At 36.0% G+C, this 23,561-nt stretch overlaps 1 long non-coding RNA gene across 1 annotated transcript; it reads left to right on the top strand.

Annotated features, from left to right (window-relative positions):
* The first annotated feature begins 6,601 nt into the window (after positions 1-6,601).
* Positions 6,602-21,833, top strand: LOC118930565 (uncharacterized). Its single transcript, XR_005032118.2, has 3 exons — positions 6,602-6,908; positions 20,474-20,579; positions 21,704-21,833. It is a non-coding gene; the product is annotated as an uncharacterized LOC118930565 (long non-coding RNA).
* The last annotated feature ends 1,728 nt before the right edge of the window (positions 21,834-23,561 follow it).

Below are 23,561 nucleotides of genomic sequence, written 5' to 3'. Positions count from 1 at the left end.
TTTCTTTTTTGGCGTGGTCTTTGCCTGGTTTTGGTATTAGGGTGATGTTGACTTCATAGAATGAGTTTGGGAGTATTCCCTCCTCTTCTATTTTTTTGGAAAACTTTAAGGAGAATGGGTATTATGTCTTCTCTGTGTGTCTGATAAAATTCCGAGGTAAATCCGTCCAGCCCGTGTGTTTTGTTCTTGTGTAATTTTTTGATTACCGTTTCAATTTCTTTGCTCGTAATTGGTTTGTTTAACTTTTGTGTTTCTTCCTTGGTCAGTCTTGGAAGGTTGTATTTTTCTAGGAAGTTGTCCATTTCTTCTAGGTTTTCCAGCTTGTTGGCATATAGGTTTTCATAGTCGTCTTTAATAATTCTTTGTCTTTCTGTGGAGTCTGTCGTGATTTTTCCGTTCTCATTTCTGATTCTGTTGATTTTGTTGATTCTCTTTTTCTCTTAATAAGTTTGGCTAGAGTCTTATCTATTTTGTTTATTTTCTCAAAGAACCAGCTCTTGGTTTCATTGTTTTTTGCTATTGTTTTATTCTTCTCAGTTTTGTTTATTTCTTCCCTGATCTTTATTATGTCCCTCCTTCTGCTGACTTTAGGCCTCATTTGTTCTTCTTTTTCCAATTTCGATCATAGTGATGTTAGACTATTCATTTCGGATTGTTCTTGCTTCTTCAGGTGTGCCTGGATCGCTATATACTTTCCTCTTAAGACTGCTTTCACTGCATCCTACGGAAGTTGGGGCTTTGTGTTATTGTTGTCATTTGTTTCTATATATTCCTTCATCTCTATTTTAATTTGTTCATTGATCCATTGATTATTTAGGACCATGTTGTTAAGCCTCCATGTGTTTGTGAGCCTTTCTGTTTTCTTTGTAGAATTTATTTCTAGTTTTATACCTTTGTGGTCTGAAAAATTGGTTGGTAGAATTTCAGTATTTCAGATTTTGCTGAGGCTCTTTTTGTGGGGTAGTTTGTGATCTATTCTGGAGAATGTTCCATGTGCACTTGAGAGGAATGTATATCCTGTTGCTTTTGGATGTAGAGTTCTATAGATGTCTATTAGGTCCATCAGCTCTACTGTGTTGTTCAGTGCTTCCGTGTCCTTACTTATTTTCTGCCTGGTGGATCTATCCTTTGGGGTGAGTTGTGTGTTGAAGTCTCCTAGAATGAATGCATTGCAGTCTATTTCCCCCTTTAGTTCTGTTAGTATTTGTTTCACATATGCTGGTGCTCCTTTGTTGGGTGCATATATATTTAGAATGGTTATATCCTCTTGTTGGGCTGAGCCCTTTATCATTATGTAGTGTCCTTCTTTATCTCTTGTTACTTTCTTTGTTTTGAAGTCTATTTTGTCTCATATTAGTACTGCAAAGCCTGTTTTCTTCTCACTGTTGTTTGCCCGAAATATGTTTTTCTATCCCTTGACTTTTAGTCTGTGCATGTCTTTGGGTTTGAGGTGAGTTTCTTTTAAGCAACATATAGATGGGTCTTGCTTTTTTATCCATTCTATTACTCTGTGTCTTTTGATTGGTGCATTCAGTCCATTTACATTTAGGGTGACTATTGAGAGATATGTACTTATTGCCAGTGCAAGGCTTTACATTCGTGGTTACCAAAGGTTCAAGGTTAGCCTCTTTAGTATCTTACTGCCTAACTTAGCTCACTTATTGAGCTGTTATATACACTGTCTGGAGATTCTTTTCTTCTCTCCCTTCTTATTCCTCCTCCTCCATTCTTCATATGTTGGGTGTTTTGTTCTGTGCTCTTTCTAGGAGTGCTCCCATCTAGAGCAGTCCCTGTAAGATGCCCTGTAGTGGTGGTTTGTGGAAAGCAAATTCCCTCAGCTTTTGCTTGTCTGGGAATTGTTTAATCCTGCCATCATATTTAAATGATAGTCGTGCTGGATACAGTATCCTTGGTTCAAGGCACTTCTGTTTCATTGCATTAAATATATCATGGCATTCTCTTCTGGCCTGTAGGGTTTCTGTCGAGATGTCTGATGTTAGCCTGATGGGTTTCCCTTTATAGGTGACCTTTTTCTCTCTAGCTGCCTTTAAAACTCTTTCCTTGTCCTTGATCTTTGCCATTTTAATTATTATGTGTCTTGGTGTTGTCCTCCTTGGATCCTTTCTGTTGGGGGTTCTGTGTATTTCCATGGTCTGTTCGATTATTTCCTCCCCCAGTTTGGGGAAGTTTTCAGCAATTATTTCTTCCAAGATACTTTCCATCCATTTTCCTCTTCTTCTTCTGGGACCCCTATAATACAGATATTGTTCCTTTTCGATTGGTCACACAGTTCTCTTAATGTTGTTTCATTCCTAGAGATCCTTTTATCTCTGTCTATGTCAGCTTCTATGCGTTCCTGTTCTCTGGTTTCAATTCCATCAATGGCCTCTTGCATCTTATCCATTCTGCTTATAAATCCTTCCAGAGTTTGTTTCATTTCTGTAATCTCCTTCCTGGCATCTGTGATCTCCCTCCGTACTTCATCCCATTTCTCTTGCTTATTTCTCTGCATCTCTGTCAGCATGTTTATGATTTTTATTTGAATTCTTTTTCAGGAAGACTGGTCAGGTCTGTCTACTTCTCTGGTGTCTGTGATCTTGGTTTGCCTGTAATTTTGTCTTTTCATGGTGATAGGAATAGTTTGCAGAGCTGGGACGAGTGACAGCTGGAAGAACTTCCCTTCTTGTTGGTTTGTGGCCCTCCTCTCCTGGTAGAACAGCGACCTCTAGTGGCTTGTGCTGGTTAGCTGCATGCAGACAGGGCTTCTGCTTCCTGCCCGGCTGCTATGGAGTTAATCTCCACTGTTGCTGTGGTCGTGGCCTGGCTCAGGCTCCTGCTCCAAAGTGGTGGAGTCGCGTTGGAGGTGGAGCGGCCAGGAGGCCATCTCCGTAAGGTGCCTCCCTGCTCCCTGCAGCCCAGGGGATTAGAGTGTCCAGAGATCCCCGGATTCCCTACCTCTGGATTAAGTGTCCCACCCTGTCCCTTTAAGACTTCCAAAAACACCCACCAAAACAAAACAACAACCACAAAAAAAATAATAATAATTTTAAAAAAATAATAAATATAAATTAAAAATGGCTGCTCGTTTTTCTTTATTCTCCTGCGCCAGCCTCAGGCACCCACTCACCAGTTTTGATGCCCTGTTTCCCTAGTATTGGGATCCCTGTCCCTTTAAGACTTCCAAGAAGCACTCACCTCAAGAAAACAACAACAAACAAAAAAAAATGGCCGCATGCTTTTCTTATGTCCTCCGGCGCCAGGCCTCCGGTACCCGCTAACCGTTCTTGCTGCCCTGTTTCCCTAGCATCCAGGGCCCCGTCCATGCACTGTGTCTGCGCTCTGGTCGGTATGGCTGGGGCTGGGTGTTCGGCAGTCCTGGGCTCCGTCTCCCTCCTGCTCTGCCTCCTCTTCTCCTGCCATGAGCTCGGTGGAGGGGCGCTCGGTACCCACCGGGCCGGGGCTTGTATCTTACCCCCTTTGCGAGGCGCTGGGTTCTCGCAGGTGTGGATGTGGTCTGGATGTTGTCCTGTGTCCTCTGGTCTTTATTCTAGGAAGAGTTGTCTTTGTTATATTTTCATAGATATATGTGGTTTTGGGAGGAGATTTCCGCTGCTCTACTCACGCTGCCATCTTGGCTCCACCCATCCTTATGAAGATTATTATGTAACTATTTTATAAAATATTACTTTTCCAAATGAAATTTAATCAACTTGGTCCCATGGAGAAAAATTTAATAGCCTTAAATAACGAGTCTCTCTTTAAAAAATTACTATTATGCACTAGAGAAAAATTTTCTGGAGTAGAAAAGAAATCACTACAGCAGGTTTAGTTTAAAGTATAAAGACACTTGAGCCAAAATAACATACAGTATGTTGAACTGCTAATTTTTTCCAATTACAAATTCTATATCACAAAAATTGTCATTTAGTTTCCTATTTTCATTCATCAAGTGTGTAAAGACAATGGTCAGAAGAGGAGAAAGAGATTAGAATAATGAAGAAGTTACCATTTGAAATTATAGACTCCATGATATTTTGGAAATATAGATCCAAAATGGCCCAATAACTAATTAGTTAGGTATCTCCCCAAAACATATGCAGTTTTCCAAGAATTTTCTTGTTTTGAAGCAAGTGTTATTAATAATGAGTGTACAATTTATAAAAAAGAATGAAACTGTGAAGAATACAAATAAAAATGTTCCAACTTGTCAGTAATGAATAAAATTCTCAGTACATGATGAGAGTATGTCAAAACTATGTGGGAGACAGTTTGAAATTGTTCAAATGGCCAAATTTGAACAAAGAGAGCACTGATGATGATTGTAATGGACCAGAACCCTACAAAAAGTTAAGTAAGTATCCATGTGTCTATGCTGATTTAAAGAAATAATTAATTATGCAAATCAGGGTAGACACATAGTTTCTCATTAAAGTAGAATTCCAATTAATAAATGGAGATGGAATAATAGAAATGCAATATCAACAACTGCTGACTACCACAGTAATATTTGCTGCAGGAAAAAATTATCAAAGGATGTTAAAATTAATATATGAAAGTATGATAAAAAAACAGGTTAATTGTATAGGCTCACGCTCTTCCCCAAAATACTTATTAATTATAAATAGAAAGTCATATGGAGAAGCCTGTCCAGACCAGTTTCACCAAGTGATCAACGTTGATCTCATTGATAATAAAAAGTATCAATACAATCGACTGGTTGATGCTGTGCCCTGAGAACGATGCCATGTCGTATCTGTGGTCTCTTAGCTGAAATTTATTCATGAAAACACATCAAACAAACCCAGATCCAGGGACATTGACAAAATAATTGGCCTGTGATATACAAACATGTCAATATCTTGAAGGAAAAATATCTTCCCGATTGGAGATAATAAATGAGACATTAAATTAAATGCACTGTGGGTCTTTCTCCCAAACAAGACAACAGAAAGCGGTGTGTTCAGTGATGTCTGTGGATTAGTGAATAGTACTGTGTAAGTGTTCATTTCCTGATTTTGATGCTTTCATTTTGGTTATATAAGATACTAACAGTTGAGAAGCTGTACAAGGGAACTCTTTATCTGAGTTTTGCAACTTTTCATTATTCTGGAATTATTTCAAAATGCAAAGCTAAATTTTTTTTCAAAGACAGTAACTTCTTGTTAACTTTTGCTTTGAGAATCTAATATAATTAGTCTTGCTCTTTGAAAATGACCTGTGCTAGGTTTTTTTCTATGCTACCCAAACATTAACTAATGTATCTCACTAACTATCCAATGCAGGATCAAAATAAACAAAAAAAGATAACGAATATTTTAAACAGTCATGTCTTAACATTTAAATAGTTGCTTTGAAAATAAAGGGAGAGAGGCCAGTTTCCTGTCCCAGGAGACTTCACAGTCTAGGAATAGGGAGGACATGTATGTCTGGAAAGTTCACTACATGAGATGCCCAAGCAACCTGTAGGTCAGCAAGTGCTTTTGTGTCCAGAGAAAAGCGTTCAGTGGGGAGATCCTGTCACAGCGCGCTGTTGGAGGGGTCACCCAAGCTTGCTTGTTTGTTTTAATTTTATGACCCTAGTTGTTTTATCTGGCATTTGGTAGGAGAAGGGATTGTTAAAGCCACAGTCATGTTTGATTCTAAAGGGCTTTATTTTCACTGATAGAAGTTGGACTCAACGAACTATACTTTTAATGAATATCTAATTTTTGAAACAAAACAGCTCTTTTCTATAAATGCATATAGGATGGAGGGAATTTATGTATGTATGCATCTATGTATACTTGTCTTAGATATGCACATATATGGATGATAGTAAAACAAACTTAGATAATCATAAACCAAGTCAGTATTCCACAAGTAAGTTTTTCTTACCCTTTTTTCAAATACACCTTCTTCAATAGTGCTCTAAGGAACACACGTGCAAACACACACACACACAATTTGCTTTTATAGCGCAATGAAGATACACTCCAACTTTGCTAATAGGCTGTCATTGTTTGGCTAGATATTAAAAGCATGATGGTACTTAGAAAAATCTGTATTTTATCTTTCTTCTCCATTTTTTAAAGGGATATCATAGCTTAGCTTCACACATTCTTGAAAAATGAATGCAACAAGACAAAAATTGCACTTCGGCATGAAAAACACAACAAGGAACAGTGTCTTTTATCTCCTGTCAGAAAGCATTTTTGAAAACACATCATCCAACCTTGTGCAACTTCAAAGAAGTAATCATTTTTCAGTAAGAGAATTTCAAAAGCCTGTAGTATAAATATTTATCATCACACAAATGACTCTGCATACACGGTGAGCATAACAAACAATGTTCCTGGTACATCTTATAACTAGGCAATTGTCAGAAACGCGCTTTTGTGCTGGGCATTTGAGGAATGTTACCATATGGTAAAGGGTGTAGCTGTGATTCCTATATAGTCATTTGGAGACAGTTTGCCTCTACTCTGAACATAAATTGGAAAGAGTAACATTTTTGGTTTGTTTCTAATTATGCCAAGATGTACACATCGAATGCTATAAAGTGGAAACGCTGCACTGCATTATTAGGAGTTACGCATGACTTATAGTGAGTGGGTTGGCATTTATATTTTCTTCAAATTGGTGTTTTCTTTACTTCACATGCTCATATTGAGATATAATAGGTTGGAAGAATAAATGCAATTTGAAACTGTATAAGAAGATAATTAGTCAGCGAAACCATTTTTTTTCTTCCTGTTTCAAGAACAGATATTCTGGCAAAGTCTGAGGACATCAATCAAGAATCAGATAATCGTTGTGTTCCAAAGATTGGGTCTGCTTCACTGTTGACAGATGTCAACACCTTAAAATAACAACATTGCCACAAATTTGCCCAGAAAGCATATTCTTCAAGACTTCCTTCAAGTAACAAAGTAAGTTCTGGTTTATTGGGGAGAAAGAAAACAACGATTAAATTCAAAGAACATGGAAGAAATTCAATTTAAATATCAGACATAATTACTTTTCCAGGTTTTAACCAACATATTTAGATGTACAGTACAGTTTTTATATATAAATTTACAAATAATGCTCCTCCATGTAGTGTCTAAGGCACTCTGTATGATGTTTTCCTTCCATAGGACAGAACAAAAAAGGTACTCTAATCAAAGGACAGTTCCCTGAATGCCAGCCTCTCCCTCCCTTGACAGGGGCATAAGAAAAGCAAATGCATAATGCCTGGCACATAGTAGCCAGTACCTTGAAGAAAACAAGTAACTTCATGCTTTTTCTTCACGGCAAGGACTATTTTTTTTTAAATACCTGTTGTGAACAGCTAGTTTTTCCTTTTGATGTTTTTTTGTCTTTATTTCAATATATTGCTGACATTTCGCAATAATTACACATTACTCTTACCAGTTGGATGGCTCTTGCCTGAGCTAGGTCGTGTGCTTGCACTCACACACGTGGTAAGACAGCTGCACAGGGCCTGCTCTCCAGCTCCTGAGAGCTCCCTACCTCCTGGGGCTTCTCTGCCCTGAAGATTCCTGCCTCCCCATCGGCCCAAATGCCAGACGCCTTTTGCTCAAACCTGCACAGTCACCAGCTGTGGTGTCTCTCCCTGCTGTGCTGTCTCCTGGAAATGCCTCCTTGTAGCAAACTGGTAGGAGTGGGGCTTGCCTCCTTTATTCCCTGCCTCTCAGGGACCACAGTCCTGCTCTGCTTGTTAACGTATTGTCTAGGAAATGCTGATTCATAGGGATTATCTGGTTTCCAACTGATGAGAGAAGGAAAATTCAGCTCCTGACTGTATAGATCAGGGAACAGGAGCAGATGCTTTAAATAAGTTGATGCCAATATGACAACTTGGATGAAATAGACAAATTCTTCAACAATGCCATTGACATTTCAAAATACCATTTATAACATACTATGGATGAGGCAGACAGAAAAAGAAGTAAAGCATTTGAGTAGTTTTATGTCTGTCAAAGAAATAAAAAACACACATTATAAAAGCTTGCCCAAGAAGAAAACCCCAGATCAATTAGTGATTCTTCTTAGCAGATAAGAAGAGATACCTCCAGTTTTAAGTAAAATTTTCTAAAGGATAAAAATAGAGGAAACACTTCCTAAATCTTTTTTAAGAGGCCAGTACGGTATGGTTACTAGAACCTGAAAAAGACAGTATGTCACAGGAAATTATGGACAAATTGTTTTATAATCATACACAAAAATGCTGAAGAAATCATCAACTCTACTAAGGTGACGCCTAACAGGAATAAGTGACACCCGAGTGGGGTTCACCTCGGGAACACTTGGGTGATCTAACATTCAAAAATCAATGTACTTTACTTTTTAACAGAAAAATCATGCAGGAAAAGGATTGGACCAAAAGAAAGCTATCAGCATACAATGTGTGCTTAAATTTTTGCTACTTTTTAAAAATAGGATAAAAAGTTTCATTGTCATTTATTTCCTGACCAATCAGGAAAAATTATATCAGTATTTATAGTAGCAGAAAATACTTCAGGTATTTTTCTGATAAAACAGATAATTGAAGATCTCTTTATATTCAATATACTTTTATTTGTTTTATATTTTTTGAGAATTCTTTATTTTTATTAAGCTGTTACACTTCATCTGGGGACAACTTCATTGAATTGTTTCAAAAGGTCAAATATCATGCACCTTTATAAAATCATGTTTCTATTCTTCACTAAAAGTAAGGTCTGAAAAAATAATTCTTATTTTTGATCAACTATGTACCTCCAGCATTTAGTAGACTGCCTAGGAGATAACAGGTGCTCAGTTAATGGTTTAGGGATGAGAAAACAAAGAAGTGGGACAAAATGATTTTCCCTGCCCGAAATAAAATTAACATTATGTACTTACAAAGTGTTTAATATTAAAATACAGATAGTGTCTTTTTTTCCCAGAATGTTATCCTGAATCTCACACTGAATTTTCTTATTCTTTTTCTCAGTTTCCTCTAATCTGTGAGAATTCCTTCATTTTCTCATTTTTTAAATCATTCTGACATTTTTAAAGAGTACTGATTAGTTATTGTGTAGAATGCCTTCAATATAGGTTTGTCTGATGTATTCTCATGATGGTGAGATTATGTATTTTTGTCAAGAATGCCACAGAAATGATGCTTGTACGTTGGGGGTTTGTCAGGACTTTGTCCTCAGGGTTTCATGACGCTGGCATACACTGACCTTGGTCATATGATTAAGGTTGGTATCTGTTAGGTTTCTCCTCTGTAAAGTTCCTGAATTTCCCTTTGTGGTTAATACATTTCAAACGAGGCAAATACTGTTCCTCATCAAAGTTTCACTAACAATTTTAGCATCCACTGATGGATCATATCTGCAACAATTACCGTGGTGGTGTTTGCCTAGTGGCAATTTTATATGACCGTCTTTCCTTCTATACTTATGAGCTGGGATTCTATAGTAAAGGAGAGCTGCTCTTTTCCTTTTACATATTTATGCAATTATTTGCATCAGCACAAATCCACGGATGTCTGTTTTCTTGTAGGGGGTAATCATAAATTACTATCGTTATTTACTTTTTCACTCAGCTCATCTCAGATTTGTCCACTGGGAACATTTAGGTCAGTCCTGCATCATGTGCCCACATGCTGGGCATTTCTGGCACCATAGGATGCTCATGGTCATCGATTATTTTCTCTGGCCCAGCCCTCTTCAAAGAGCCTTTGTTCTTCTTATTAGTGAATTATATGTAAAAACCAAGATCTGAGGGTTAATGTTTACCTTGCTACTGGTAGTCATTGTTTCTGGACCATCTAAGAAGATAAAGCTGGGGAATAGATATCTAAGAATTTAGTACCAAGTATGCCTTTATATGTGTCTGTATTTCTGCATGTGTGTGTGTGTGTGCATGTATGTGCCCTATCATGAGTTCATACTGATACCTCTACCTCCAATCCAACATAACACCATTCAATTTTGCCTCTCCCCTTTCCTTACTTGCAATTTTTCTCCAACAGTGGGAAATTCAGCTTTCATTATCAACAGTGTAATGCCTGTTCACTTCTATTAAGTATGTAATGTAATTCTACAGCTGCTAACCCATTCCCCTATGAATAACACACTTACTAACTCAACTGCAGTGTTGATATTCAATTACCTTTGTCTCCAGGCTGACAGCATCATATCTAGATACTGTTGTCCAGTTACTTAGGTTCATTTTCTTACATTCCTGCCATCTGCAGTGTGATTAAGTTATGTACTTATAAAAAGTCTGGTTCATTTGTTGGTATTTTATTCCATTTTATTTCTTCGCCATATTGTAATTGGTTTAATATCTGCTTACTTAGGGGTATGTGAAACATTACTATGGTTTTCAAGAATCAGTGCAGCATGAAAGATAGACTCAGAGAGGCAACCCCTCATTTCTGCAGCCCTGACACCATTTATTTCATCATTTCCTCCATCCCTTTCCCTCTATTCCCTGCAGGTTTCTGACTTACTCCTCCTGCAGTTCTAATGTACTAATGACCAGAAATTTGTGTGTTTTCTTATGTCCCTTTTTTCTTAAGTGGAGGGAAGTGTACTGTAGATTCTCTTTTGTTCTTTGCTTTTTTACTTAGTGGTATGTCCTGGAAATCCTTCAGTAACAGCTACAGAGATAGTCTCATTTCTTAGAGCTGGTAGCCCTGTGGTGTGTGGGTCTCCACAAAGTCCAAGCCTTCTCCTGTGTATGGGCATTTGAGTTGTTTCCAATGCTGTACAATGAAAACAGTGCTGCAGAACTTATACAGATGCATTTTCAAAATTTAAGTCTACCTTTGAGGTAGATTCCTAGAAGTAAAATTACTGACCGAATCATAAGTGCTGTGCATCTGTAGCTTTGTCCACATTACCAGATTTTTCTCCAGAAGGAATTCCCAGCAATCAGCCTGGATTCCCACCATTATATGAGATGCCTGTTTCCCCCCAATCTTATTTGTAATTGTTGCCAGTCTGATTAAAAATGGTATGTTGGTTTCCATTTGTATTTCTCTGAGTATGAGTGCAAATGTGAAATTACTTTTATCTATCTGACAGCCATTTTTCACCTCTCATGATTTGCTTTTGAATGTATTTTGCCATTTTTTTCTGTTGGGATTTGGTACTTTAACCCTCAATTTTAGATAACCTTATACAATGTTGCCCATATCCATGGGGAGTTGTCACAAGATCCCCAGTAGAGGCCTGAAACTACAGATAGTCCTAACCCAAAATGTGCTATGCTTCTTCCTATAGATATGTGCCTATGATAGTTTGGTTTATAAATCAGGCACAGGAGATTGACAACAGTAACTGATAGCAAAATAAAACAACTGTAGCAACACGCTGCAACAGAAGTGATGTGAGGGTGGTCTCTCTCTCTCAAAATATCTCTCTGTGCTGCACTCACCCCTCTTCATCCTCGGATAAAATGAGATGAGAAAGCACCAGATGAGAAAGCATTGACATGATGGATGGAGTGAGAGGTGGGGGAAGAGCATCTGCTTCTACCTGCAGCTGAACTTGAGACCGGAAGGCAGGAGGCAACCGTGGGGCAGCTGCAGGGGCTGCTGTGTATTATGATATTAGCTCTGTGGTCTCTGTTGCAAGTTTTGTCCAACTTGTTAGTTATCGTTTAACTTTCGAATGGTGATTTTCATAGAACTTAGAAAAATGTTTGTGTAGTCAAATTTATAAACCATTTTTACTGCCTCTAGTTTTGAGTCATAGTTTGAAAGCCTTTCCCTAAAACCTGATGAAAGGGATATTTATTCTTAACCTCTTCTAGCAATGGTAAGATTTCACGTTTACCATTTAGATCCTATGTTCATTTGGAATGGAATTCATTCTTGTGTATGATGAGATATGTGTTTATGTTACCTTTTCCTAAATAATTACCCAGTTGTCCCTCAGTCCGTCAAGGATGGGAGGCTCCATCTTAGTTAGTTGCCCTATTCTGGCACGTATTTAGGCCTGATTTCTCTGCCTCTTCAAGGTCTCTGTATCTGTCCATGTACCGGTCCACACTGTCTCCATAACAGAGTGAATCCAGTGTGTTTTTTTTTTATCCACCAGGGCCAGTCTCACCTTATAGTTGTTCTTTTCCATTTTTCTTTATCAAAATATTAAATGTTTTAATCAAATATTAAATGCCATGTTGGTATTTTACAAAGCTTGGATTGAATTTATAAATTAGTTAGGAAGAATCACACCTTTTTAAATGTTGAGTCTATCTACCCAAGAGCAAGGTTTCTATTTCCACCTGTTTGAGTTCACTTTGGTGTCCATTAGGGATATTTTAAAAAGTTTCCTTGTGTTGGAATATGAAATACAAGAAAATGTGCACATTTTTTGTTAAGTCTATTCCTCAGTAGTAAACCTTCTTTGGTGCTATTATAAATATGGTTTTCTCGATGATTATGTTCCCCAGCTGTTTATTTTTTCTGCTTATTAATTCAATTCAAGTCTGTATATTAACGTTTATCCTGTTTCACTGTATTATTTGCTTTTTGAGTTTGTGCTAACACTGATCTCTGAGCTCAGTTTTCCAGATATGCTGTCATGCCATCTGGAAATAGATTGTTTTACTCTCTCTTTAAATATTGATTTCTAAGTAATTTCACTTTCTAATTGTATTGGTTAATACCTCAGTAAAAAGTGTAATAGTAATAATAATAAAATGTTGAATAATAGGACTGGGCATCCTGCCTTATGCCTGATCTTGGTGGAAAAGCCTTTAGTTGGTTTTCCCTCTGGTTCAACCTCTATATAACTACTTACACTTGAATTCTCATGGATTTGTTTTTATTTTAATCATTTGATGGTTTTAATTTACTTATATCCTTGTTCCAAAAATTTGTTTAGGGCCGTGATATGTCTTTGTTGTTCATATCAAATAATTAGACATTTATGTGTCTAATGTCTAATGGAAAAATCACTGCATGAAGGGCTTATGTATTTCCTAAAATTATTATTCTCTGTAAATGATATCTTTCCACAGTATTCATTCTATCTGTATGCTTTCCATCACAAAAGAAAATAGCAGTTTCTTTCCAGGGATGTGAGGCTTCATGTAATTTATTTGAAATAACCATATTTTAGAATTAAATTGAATATTCTTCAAAATGACTCTTATTATATTTTTGGTTTTGTTTGTTTTATTTTTCATTGGATTTAATTATGTTACAAGATGGACTTTTTGGATGACCAAGAGGATGCATTTGTTATTTAATAAAATTATTTTCAAGTAAATCGATGTGAAAACCAAAGTATCTTGGGTCATACACATTTGACTAAATTTAATCTCTGCCAATTTCATCCAAACTTAATCATTAATCACTTGATTTATTTTAATGGTAATTAAGGATAGTTTTAAGCTCTTCACAAGTGATGTTTTAGCAACATTTTGCCTAAAAATACTGCATTCTACAGTTAATTCTATTTAAAAAAAAGATAATTTGTGTTGACTTGGCTTATCTTGGTGTGTAAGTACTTCCTTCAGCCCATTGGAATTTTGAAAAAATGTGCTTACTCTTTAAGGTCCCTTGGTTATTTTTCTGGTATTTTCTATAGCATTTGTCATACAACCTTGGGGTCATGCAGTTTACTTAATTGACAACAAAGTCTTGCAATAGGGGCTAAATTAATACAGAACATTTATTAGAATGATTAGTGTTTTTTTATGATAGAAGCAATGTCTGTTTACAAACATTTCTATAAAACTAAAGCTGCAAAGAAAGAAATGCATAAAAATGACTACTTTAAAAAGTTAATTATTTTTTATAAATATGCTCTGTGAAGCAATAAAGATTATGTAATTTTAAAACCCTTTTGGTACCTGACTTTTTTCATGTAGAAACTAACATTTTTGGTTTCTACAAATGTACTTCATGACTACAGTTATGATTGAAATGAACTGTTTTTAAAAGAGGCCCAGTTAGTGGCAGACACTATTGATTGTAAATGAAAAATCTGAAAAAAATGTAAAAACCAGAGTCATTGTCCGAACAGAATTTTTTTTTATACCCTCCCTACTGCCAATCATCCTAAAGTCCCAAAGGGCTAAGTTAGCACCAGGAATGGCCGGCGGTGGAAGACATCCCAGTCTCTCATCAGAGAAAGCAGTCCGGGAGCTGTGCCCAGACAGTCTTGTTGAGAGCCTAGCAGTGCAGTTAAGTCTATTTTATGCTTTGGGCTCTTGTAAGGGGATTATGATAACTTAAATAAAGATCATATGTCTTACCTCATTCAGAGATGCTTTAGAAAGAAAATCAAGATTATCTGATTTGTTAATAAAATTTTCCTGGAGCTGGGATTGCATTTAAAGCCCTTTGTGAGAATAACTTCTTATCCACTTAAAAAGATATTGTAAGCAGTCACTGCTATTTCTAATTCTGTTATCTGACAAGTTGAGGGGTACAATTTTATTAGACAATTATGGGAAGATTATTTTCCTCCCAGTAGGAAATATTAACCCAAATCAGGGTCAGGGTCAGGCTGTTTGCTCTTCCCAAGATGGCTTGCCAGGTCTCAATGACCACTCACTGGGCTGGGCTGCTTCAAGGGCCCTCATTTAGAGCAAAGGCTAGACTGTATCCTGCGTCAGCTGCTGCCTTCAAATCAGGAGAGGAAACTACATGTGTGTGTATTATTCTATGTTATATTCATCTCTATTAATATTGTATGGTGTAATACATAAGATATGTTTTCTGTAACTATACTTGTGTGTATATATAATTACCCTGAACAAGTGTTTACACACAAGTTTGTAGTGTATATGATAAAGAAGTCATTGTAAAATCTAACAAAATAACAGTTTCAGGGTCTATAATGAAGCAAGGAGAGTCCAGTCAAGAATCAGGGATGTGCTGGAGTGGATAGCAATGCTTACCTGAGCCAATTAATCTTGTCTCTTTCCTACCTCATGCCCATTCAGGAACTACACATTAGTAGCTTGAAGTCAACCATTTACACATAAGCCAACATTACTGAGGCCCTTACTGCTGCCCCAGCACACTGTTGCTTAACATGTAGCAAAATTAAGGAACTGGTTAGTGATCCTCAGGAATGAGTGCCGGGCTAGAACTTCTCTTCCATCCCTGAGAGGGAAGGAATCTGAAGAGTGTCAGAGATGGTCACCAGGCAGAAACCACAGGCTTCCATGCAGCTTTCCGGTGTCCCAGATGAGGTGAGGCCAGACCCATGGTCTCCCAGGGCAGAGGGTCAGCCCCACTACCTGGCTGGCTGCAAGCTCCAAGTAAATGGTGGCACTCACTCTTCCAGCTGCTTGGTCACAGTGTTTCCACGAGGAACGTCAAGGGCTCATGTATTTAAAATGTTCATCCTTGATTCATACCACCTGCTTACATTTGCAATAAAGTTAATGATCCTTTTAAATCCAAGGTAGAGGGGAGACCTGATGTAAAGTTATTCATGGTGCAAATCGCTTTTGCGATGTTTTACTTAAAAAAAATGCCACACTATCTGCCTTAGGATATGTTTCTTAAGTAAAGCTTATTCATAGACTTCACCAGTATTGAATAATAAGTGTTTTTAAAAACTGCTTTGAAATTCGTTTATATTTATACCTATATAGATTTAGGTCTTGTCCTCGTATATGGCATTGACAGTCAACAGCAGAAAGAAAATATATTAAAAACTCCATGTTAAGTTATTAAAATTTTACATTTTTATTACAATTTTGCTCTGAATATTTCCACACCAAAACTCTTCCTGAGGTATAATCACATTAAGACTTATTATGTACCTAATGTTTTTTTTCTTAAGGTAGCATACTGGGTATTAACAAACACACAAGAAAAATTTAAATAAACTAATACACATTATTTTTAGAAAATGAGTATTTTCTGAAATGGTTTAAAATAAACAATATTGCACTTTCTTTTTCATACATTTTATAGATATATGTAACTTATTGATGGTCATTTAATGTTTATTGAACAGTTTCAGACTTATAGTATTATAAACATTTGCAGAGAAATCCTTTATATATATAAAATGAGTGTATATTTATATATATATGTATATATGTATATATATTTGCATGCTTGTGTTACTGTAAGTATAGGAAAAATTCTTAAAAGTCAAATTACTGTAAAATTTAAATAAATCCATACTGAATTAATTTATGTAATTAGCTTTCTATTCTACATATCAGCTTTCACACACATTTAAAAGGCTTGATGGGAAAACCTTTTGCAAATGCAAATTTACTGTTTAACATCTACTTCTCGTGTCTCAAGGGCATAAATACCATATGCTAAATAAATCACATTATTTGGCAAAATAGTCATAAAATATGATGATAAAAATCATATATATTTTTAAGAATAACAGAAAACCACAATTTTATTCTCTGATGAAGCTTATGTAGAAAATAAAGGTGCATTCTTGTGTTGCAACTATGCAAGTACACTACCTAAGGTTCTGAATATTATCAGTTTTAATTGGAGAAAATTTGGCCTTTAATTGGAGAAAATTGGACCAGGAAGAGAATTACCCAATTCCCAAAACATTATACCCAGTTCTTTTAGGAATTTTTTTTTAAGTAAGAAGTAAAGTAATGTAGTCTAAGCTTGTTTCCCCATATGGAATATGGTTATTGAGAGTTGCTTCAATTTAAATATCCACATATGGGACAGGAAGGCAGCTATGAACATTTATTTAAATTAGTAACATGTGGAGATTTTTTGTTTAAATGACTACTTAAAATAATTTCAGGAAATAGGTTCATGAGGCCAACCAGGCTGGTTGCCAAAATAACTTGATATTACAACTTTTCTTTTTCAAAATATATGTTAAATCTGGATAAAAAATTCTAGTTGCCTGTGGTAATCTTAGACTGAATATTATAAGTTTTAATGATAGTTAAGAGACATATTGTTTTAAATAGTGATATTGTAAATTAAAATATACCTAGAAGGCATTCAAATATGGAGGAAGAGGTAAAGTTGTCTCTTTTCACAGATAACATGATCTTATATGTTGAAAACTCTAAAGATTTTACCAACAAATCTGGTAGACCTAAGAAATGAATTCAGCAGTTATAGAACACAAATTCAACACATAAAAAGCAGTTACATTTCTATGTACTAACAATGAAAAATCTGACAAGGAAATTTAAAAAACAATACCATTTACAATAGCATAAGAAAGAACAGAGCACCTAGGAATAAACACTGCTGGGAGAAATTAAAGAAGGACCAAAACACTAGAGGTGACCCTGAGTTCATGGATTGGGAGATTTAATACTGTTAAAATATCAATACTTATTAATATTATAATTAATATAATAAGTACCAATATTAATACCACAGATTTGATGTAATTCCTGTCAAAATCCAGACTGCAGAAACAGAAAAATATTTTCCTGAAATTCATATGGAATCTCAAGGGACTCTGTTTAGACAAAATGGTCTTGAAAAAGAACAGATTTGAACGATAAAACTCTTAGAGAATAAAAAAGGCAAAAATCTCTTGAATATGAACATGAGCAACTTTTTCCTGAATGCATCTCTTTGGGCAAGGGAAACAAAATAAAAAATGAACAAATGGGACTACATCATGCAAAAAAGCTTCTGTATAGCAAATGACACTATCAGCAGAACAAAAAGGCATCCTACAGTATGAGGAAATATATTTGTAAATGACATCTGACAAGGGGTTAACATCCAAAATATATGAAGAACTCATATGCCTCAGCACCCAAAAAGCAAATAACCCTATTAAAAAATGGGTGGATGATATGAACAGACAATTCTCCAAGGAAGAAATTCAGATGGCCAACAGGCACATGAAAAGAAGCTTTACATCACTAATTATCAGGGAAATGCAAATTAAAACCACAATGAGATACCATCTCATGCCAGTTAGGATGGCCAACGTAGAAAAGAATAAGAACAACAAGTGCTGGTGAGGATGCGGAGAAAGGGGAGCCCTGATACACTGCTGGTGGGAATGTAAACTAGTTCAACCATTGTGGAAAGCAGTATGGAGGTTCTTTAAAAAACTCAAAATAGAAATACCATTTGACCCAGGAATTCCACTCCTAGGAATTTACCCTAAGAATGCAGCAGCCCAGTTTGAAAAAGACAGATGCACCCCTATGTTTATCACAGCACTATTTACAATAGCCAAGAAATGGAAGCAACCTAAGTGTCCATCAGCAGATGAATGGATAAAGAAGAAGATGCGGTACATATACACAATGGAGTATTATTCAGCCATAAGAAGAAAACAAATCCTACCATTTGCAACAACATGGATGGAGCTAGAGAGTATTATGCTCAGTAAAATAAGCCAGGTGGAGAAAGACAAGTACCAAATGATTTCACTCATTTGTGGAGCATAAGAACAAAGCAAACCTGAAGGAACAAAACAGCAGCAGACTTACAGATCCCAAGAATGGACTAACAGTTGCCAAAGGGAAAGGGACTGGGGGTGGGATGGGTGAGAAGGGAGGGATAAGGGGAAAAAGGGGCATTAAGATTAGCACACATAACCTGGGGGGAGGCACGGGGAAGGCAGTATAGCACAGAGAAGACAAGTAGTGATTCTATAGCATCTTACTACGCTGATGGACAGTGACTGTAATGGGATATGTGGTGGGGACTTGATAATGGGGGGAATCTAGTAATCACAGTGTTGCTCGTGTAATTGTATATTAATGATACCAAAATTTAAAAAATTAAAAATAACAAATTTGGAGCTATCACAAAGTTCCAAAAGGTATTTTATAAAGCTACAAAATCAAAACTGGCTGATAACAGTAGAAAGAAAACCACGTAGATCATTTGAATAGGGTAGAAGCTCCCAAAGCATACCCTCACATGTATGGTCAAATGGTTTGCGATAAGAATGTCAAGACCACTTAATGAGGAAAGGACAGTCTTTCCAATAAATGGTGCCTGGAAAACTGAATATTTACCTGCAAAAGAGCAGCATTGGACACTTACTTGTACTATATACAAACTTTAAATCAAAATGGATCAAAGACATACATAAAAGCACTGAAACTATAAAACTCTTAGAAGAAAGCATAAAGTAAAAGTTACAGGAACCTGGGTTTGGCAATGATTTCTTAGGGTTGGCATCAGTACAGGTGACAAATGGAAAAGGGCCCTGGTAAATTGGCCTATGTCTAAATGAAAACTTCTGTGCATCACAAGACACATCGATAGAGTCTGAACACAATACCTGGAATGGGAGAAAAATATTTGCATATCCTACATCTGATAAAGGTTAATACCCGGACTACATAAAGAACCCCTACAACTCACCCCAAACAAGCAAAAGACCTAATTTAAAAATGGGCAAAGGACTTGAATAAACATTTCTCCAAAGAAGATATAGGAATGGCCAAAAAAGCATATATAAAGATGTTTAGCTTTGTTAATCATTAGGGAAATGTAAATCAAAACCACACTGAGGTACCAGCTCGTATTTGTCAGGATGGCCACTATTAAGACAAACAAACCAAAGAAATTAAGTGTTGGCAAGCATGTGGAGAAATCAGAGCCCTTGTGCTCTGTTAGTAGGAATGTACAAGGATGCAGCCACTATGGGAAAAGGTATAGAGATCTCTCAGAAAATTCACAGTAGAACTCTCATGTGATCCAGCAATGTCACTTCTGGGTACACATCCAAAAGGACTGAAAGTGGAGATGCAAAGAGCCATATGCACCCATGTTCACAGTATCGTCATTTGCAGTAGCCGACAGGTGGAAGCAACTCGAGTCCATTGATCAATACACAGATAAACAAAATTTGGCTTCTGCATACAACAGAATAGCCTTCAGCACTGAAAAAAAAGGAAATTTTGACACAGGCACAACACTAATAAACCTTGAGGTCACAGTGATATAGCAAATGAACCAATCACAAAAGGACAAATCCTGTGTGACCCCACCTTTATGAAATACCTAGTGTTCGGAGACAAGAAGTGAAATGGTTGTTAAGAGGGTGCGGGAGGCAAATGAGGAGATACATGTAACAGATACAGTTTCGGTTTTGCCAGATGAAGGGTTCTGTGAATGGACAGTAGGATGGTAGGAAAACAATATGAATGTGCTTAGCCACTTAACTGAACACTTAATAATGGGCGACCTGGTACATTTCATTTTATATATATTTTACCACAATTAAAAATTTTTAAATGATACTATTACCATTCACTTTTTGACACTGGGAGTTAAATATTCCAAGGAAATCACATGTTAAAATTTATGTTAGGGAAAGAAAAAGCTTCCCTTCCTCATTGAAAAAAATTTTTTTAAGTGTTGTTATTATGAACATTAACATTTTTGAGAAAATAAGATGATTGGATGTAAATTAAAATTTTATTGCTTTTACATTAGAAAAAGAATCCAATGTTTTTGAAGTGATTTAATATTAAGCCTCTTATTTTTATTAACTTAGATAACGTGAAACTTCTACTTATAACTGTCGTGATCTGTTTCTGTTTTTAGATTTATCCATAGCATTCCACATGCATAAATTTGATGTACAAAAGTAAGACAGACTCCTTCACTATGGACTGAGTCACATCAACTGCACAGAACATAGTGAGGAAAGGTGAGCGAAAGCAAGTATAATATTTTTTGTATCAAATATATGAATTATCTTTCAGGGAAAGTTTTCTAAAGTCATATTTTAATTTAGTTTCTAATACTGACCTATTTTTATTTCACAAAAGAGCTAAATTAAACATGAAATGTCTTTTATAAACAGTATTTGAATACTTGAAATATCTAAAATTACAAGTTAGTGTTTCACTGTGTTTTGATACACATATTGAGTGTTATATAAAGTCAGTGGCTCTGAGTGTATTTTTAATGATTAATATGGTTTTCTGGATATGTTCCCCCTAAGAAAAAGCCTCTCTTTTTATTTCCCTATAGATCCTATACACACAATAATGGGCATTTCTTTAATAATACTTTTATTATTACTTATAAAACTTATTGCATGAAGGCATCATGAAAATTTTTCTACTTATTGATTTTTTAAATATTTGAAATTTATTCAAGCATTTTCTTATTTCTCTTCCATGACATACAGTTTTTATTTTGAATTTTATAAATGCTCTAATTCCTTTGTTGATTTTATAAGGTGAAAATCAGTCAAAATAATACACCAGTAAACTAGAAATGATTTCCAGTCTTAATCAGAATAGAATTTTCTTTCCTTTTGATAGCATATTTTTAAAGTACCAAAGTGAACCAATTCTGCAATTATTATTATACAAGTTTGGGCTTCTCTTTTTATTCACAAATTTAAGAATAAACCTTCAACAGAAATGTTATCCCTCAGGTAAAGCATATTTTATCTTTTGAAAGAGAAGGTGAAACAATTAATTCTAGACTTTGGATTCAGTTTTCACAAATCTGCTTCATATTTACCAGTGAAGATTTTGTAAAGGGAAGGCAAAGTGTTTTGTTCTTAGTTTCTTATTATTCTGGAAAAATGTGTGGGATAGGATCTCTCTAGAATAGTATTGTTTTACTTTAGGTGAGAAAGCAAAAAGGACCCAGAATTCTGAGTTTATATTCTCAATGACAATAGAGGAAATGATTCATTAGACAATTATCAAATATGAGAATTTCTTCAAAGAAATAAAGCCTTGTATTTAAAGTTCTCCCTCTCTCTCCCCCTCTCCTCTTCCTTCTCTCTCTGTCTCCCTCTCTCACTGAGGAAAGACCTCATGAGGTCAGAGCTAGAAGGTGGCCAGCTGTGTACAAGCTAGGAAGAGAGCCCTCACCAGAAATCGAATCAGCCAGCACCTTGACCTTGACTGCCAGCCTCCAGAACTGTGAGAAGATGAATTTCTGTTGGGTAAGCCACCCAGTCTAAGGTATTTTATATGACAGCTTGAATTGACTAGTAGAGGGACTGCATCAATTTTTAAAATGTGGTGAATAATAAAGGCTACTTTGAATGAGTGTATCATGCAAACACTATAAACTCAGCTATTAATGTTAAAGTCATGTAATTCAGAAAAAGTTTTTTTTTTTTTTTTTAATAATTATTTTTTATTGAAGGGTAGTTGATGCACAGTATTACATTACATTAGTTTCAAGTGTACAACACAGTGGTACAACATTTATATACATAATTCTAGGTTCCAGCTATCACCCTACCAAGCTGTTACAATATCTTGACTATATTCCTTATGCTATACATTACATCCCGGTTACTTATTTATTTTACCATTGGAAGTCTGTCCTTTTTTTTTTTTTCTTTTTTTTTTTTTTGTGAGGGCATCTCTCATATTTATTGATCAAATGGTTGTTAACGACAATAAAATTCTGTATAGGGGAGTCAATGCTCAATGCACAATCATTAATCCACCCCAAGCCTAATTTTCGTCACTCTCCAATCTTCTGAGGCATAAAAAACAAGTTCTTACATGTAGAACAAATTCTTACATAATGAATAAGTTACATGGTGAACAGTACAAGGGCAGTCATCACAGAAACTTTTTGGTTTTGCTCATGCATTATGAACTCCAAACAGTCAGTTCAAATATGAATACTCATTTGGTTTTTATACTTGATTTATATGTGGATACCACATTTCTCTCTTTATTATTACTATTTTTAATAAAATGCTGAAGTGGTAGGTAGATACAAGATAAAGGTAGAAAACATAGTTTAGTGTTGTAAGAGAGCAAATGTAGATGATCAGGTGTGTGCCTGTAGACTATGTGTTAATCCAAGCTAGACCAGGGCAATAAAACATCCACGTATGCAGAAGATTTCTCTCAGAACAGGGGGGGTGAGGTTCTAAGCCTCACCTCTGTTGATCCCCAATTTCTCACCTGATGGCCCCCCTGCGACTGTGCCTGTCTTAGGTTGTTCCTCCCTTGAGGAATCTTACCCGTCTCTGGCTAACCAGTCATCTTCCGGGGCCATACAGGGAAATGTGAAGTTGGTAAGTGAGAGGGAAGCCTTAATGTTTGAAAAGGGTTGCTATTTACTTCTTTGCATATTTATGCCCTGTGGCTTCTATGTCCAGCATTTGTCTTGAGGTATCTTTACCACTTGGAAGAATTATGATACTCGGTAAATTTGATATGAGGCACGAATTCTATTTAAGGGTTGTAATTAGGAAGGAAGAAGAAAAGCTATAGAAGTAGCAGGCGGAAGAAAATATGGGAAGATTGATTATTTCTTTGACATATCTTCTTCTAGAGTAACTTCAGCATATATAGGTTTTAAGCTACTACTTAAATTGCGCACACACATTAACATAATAGGAGTATAGTTACATAACCAAAGCATATCTGTAATTACCAGCCATCTCCAGTGAAACCAAGAAAACCAGTTAGGCACCTTAGGCATTTGTGAAAACTTATCTATGATATGGTGGATATTGTCCAACTGAACTTGAACAGTCTGAGAGAAATCAGACCAATTAAAACAACCCATTCCTGGGGAATGTTCACATGCCACATGTTCTTTTAACAGTAAATAGTCTGCAGTTGTAAGACTTTGGAGCGCTACAATTTGCACTTCTCCAAATTCTTGGTTGAGTTCCAACAGTATAGATCCAGTC

This window comes from Manis pentadactyla, chromosome 7, assembly GCF_030020395.1.
Source record: "Manis pentadactyla isolate mManPen7 chromosome 7, mManPen7.hap1, whole genome shotgun sequence".
Lineage (NCBI taxonomy): Eukaryota > Metazoa > Chordata > Mammalia > Pholidota > Manidae > Manis > Manis pentadactyla.
This window is presented reverse-complemented; position numbering and strand designations above follow the sequence as displayed.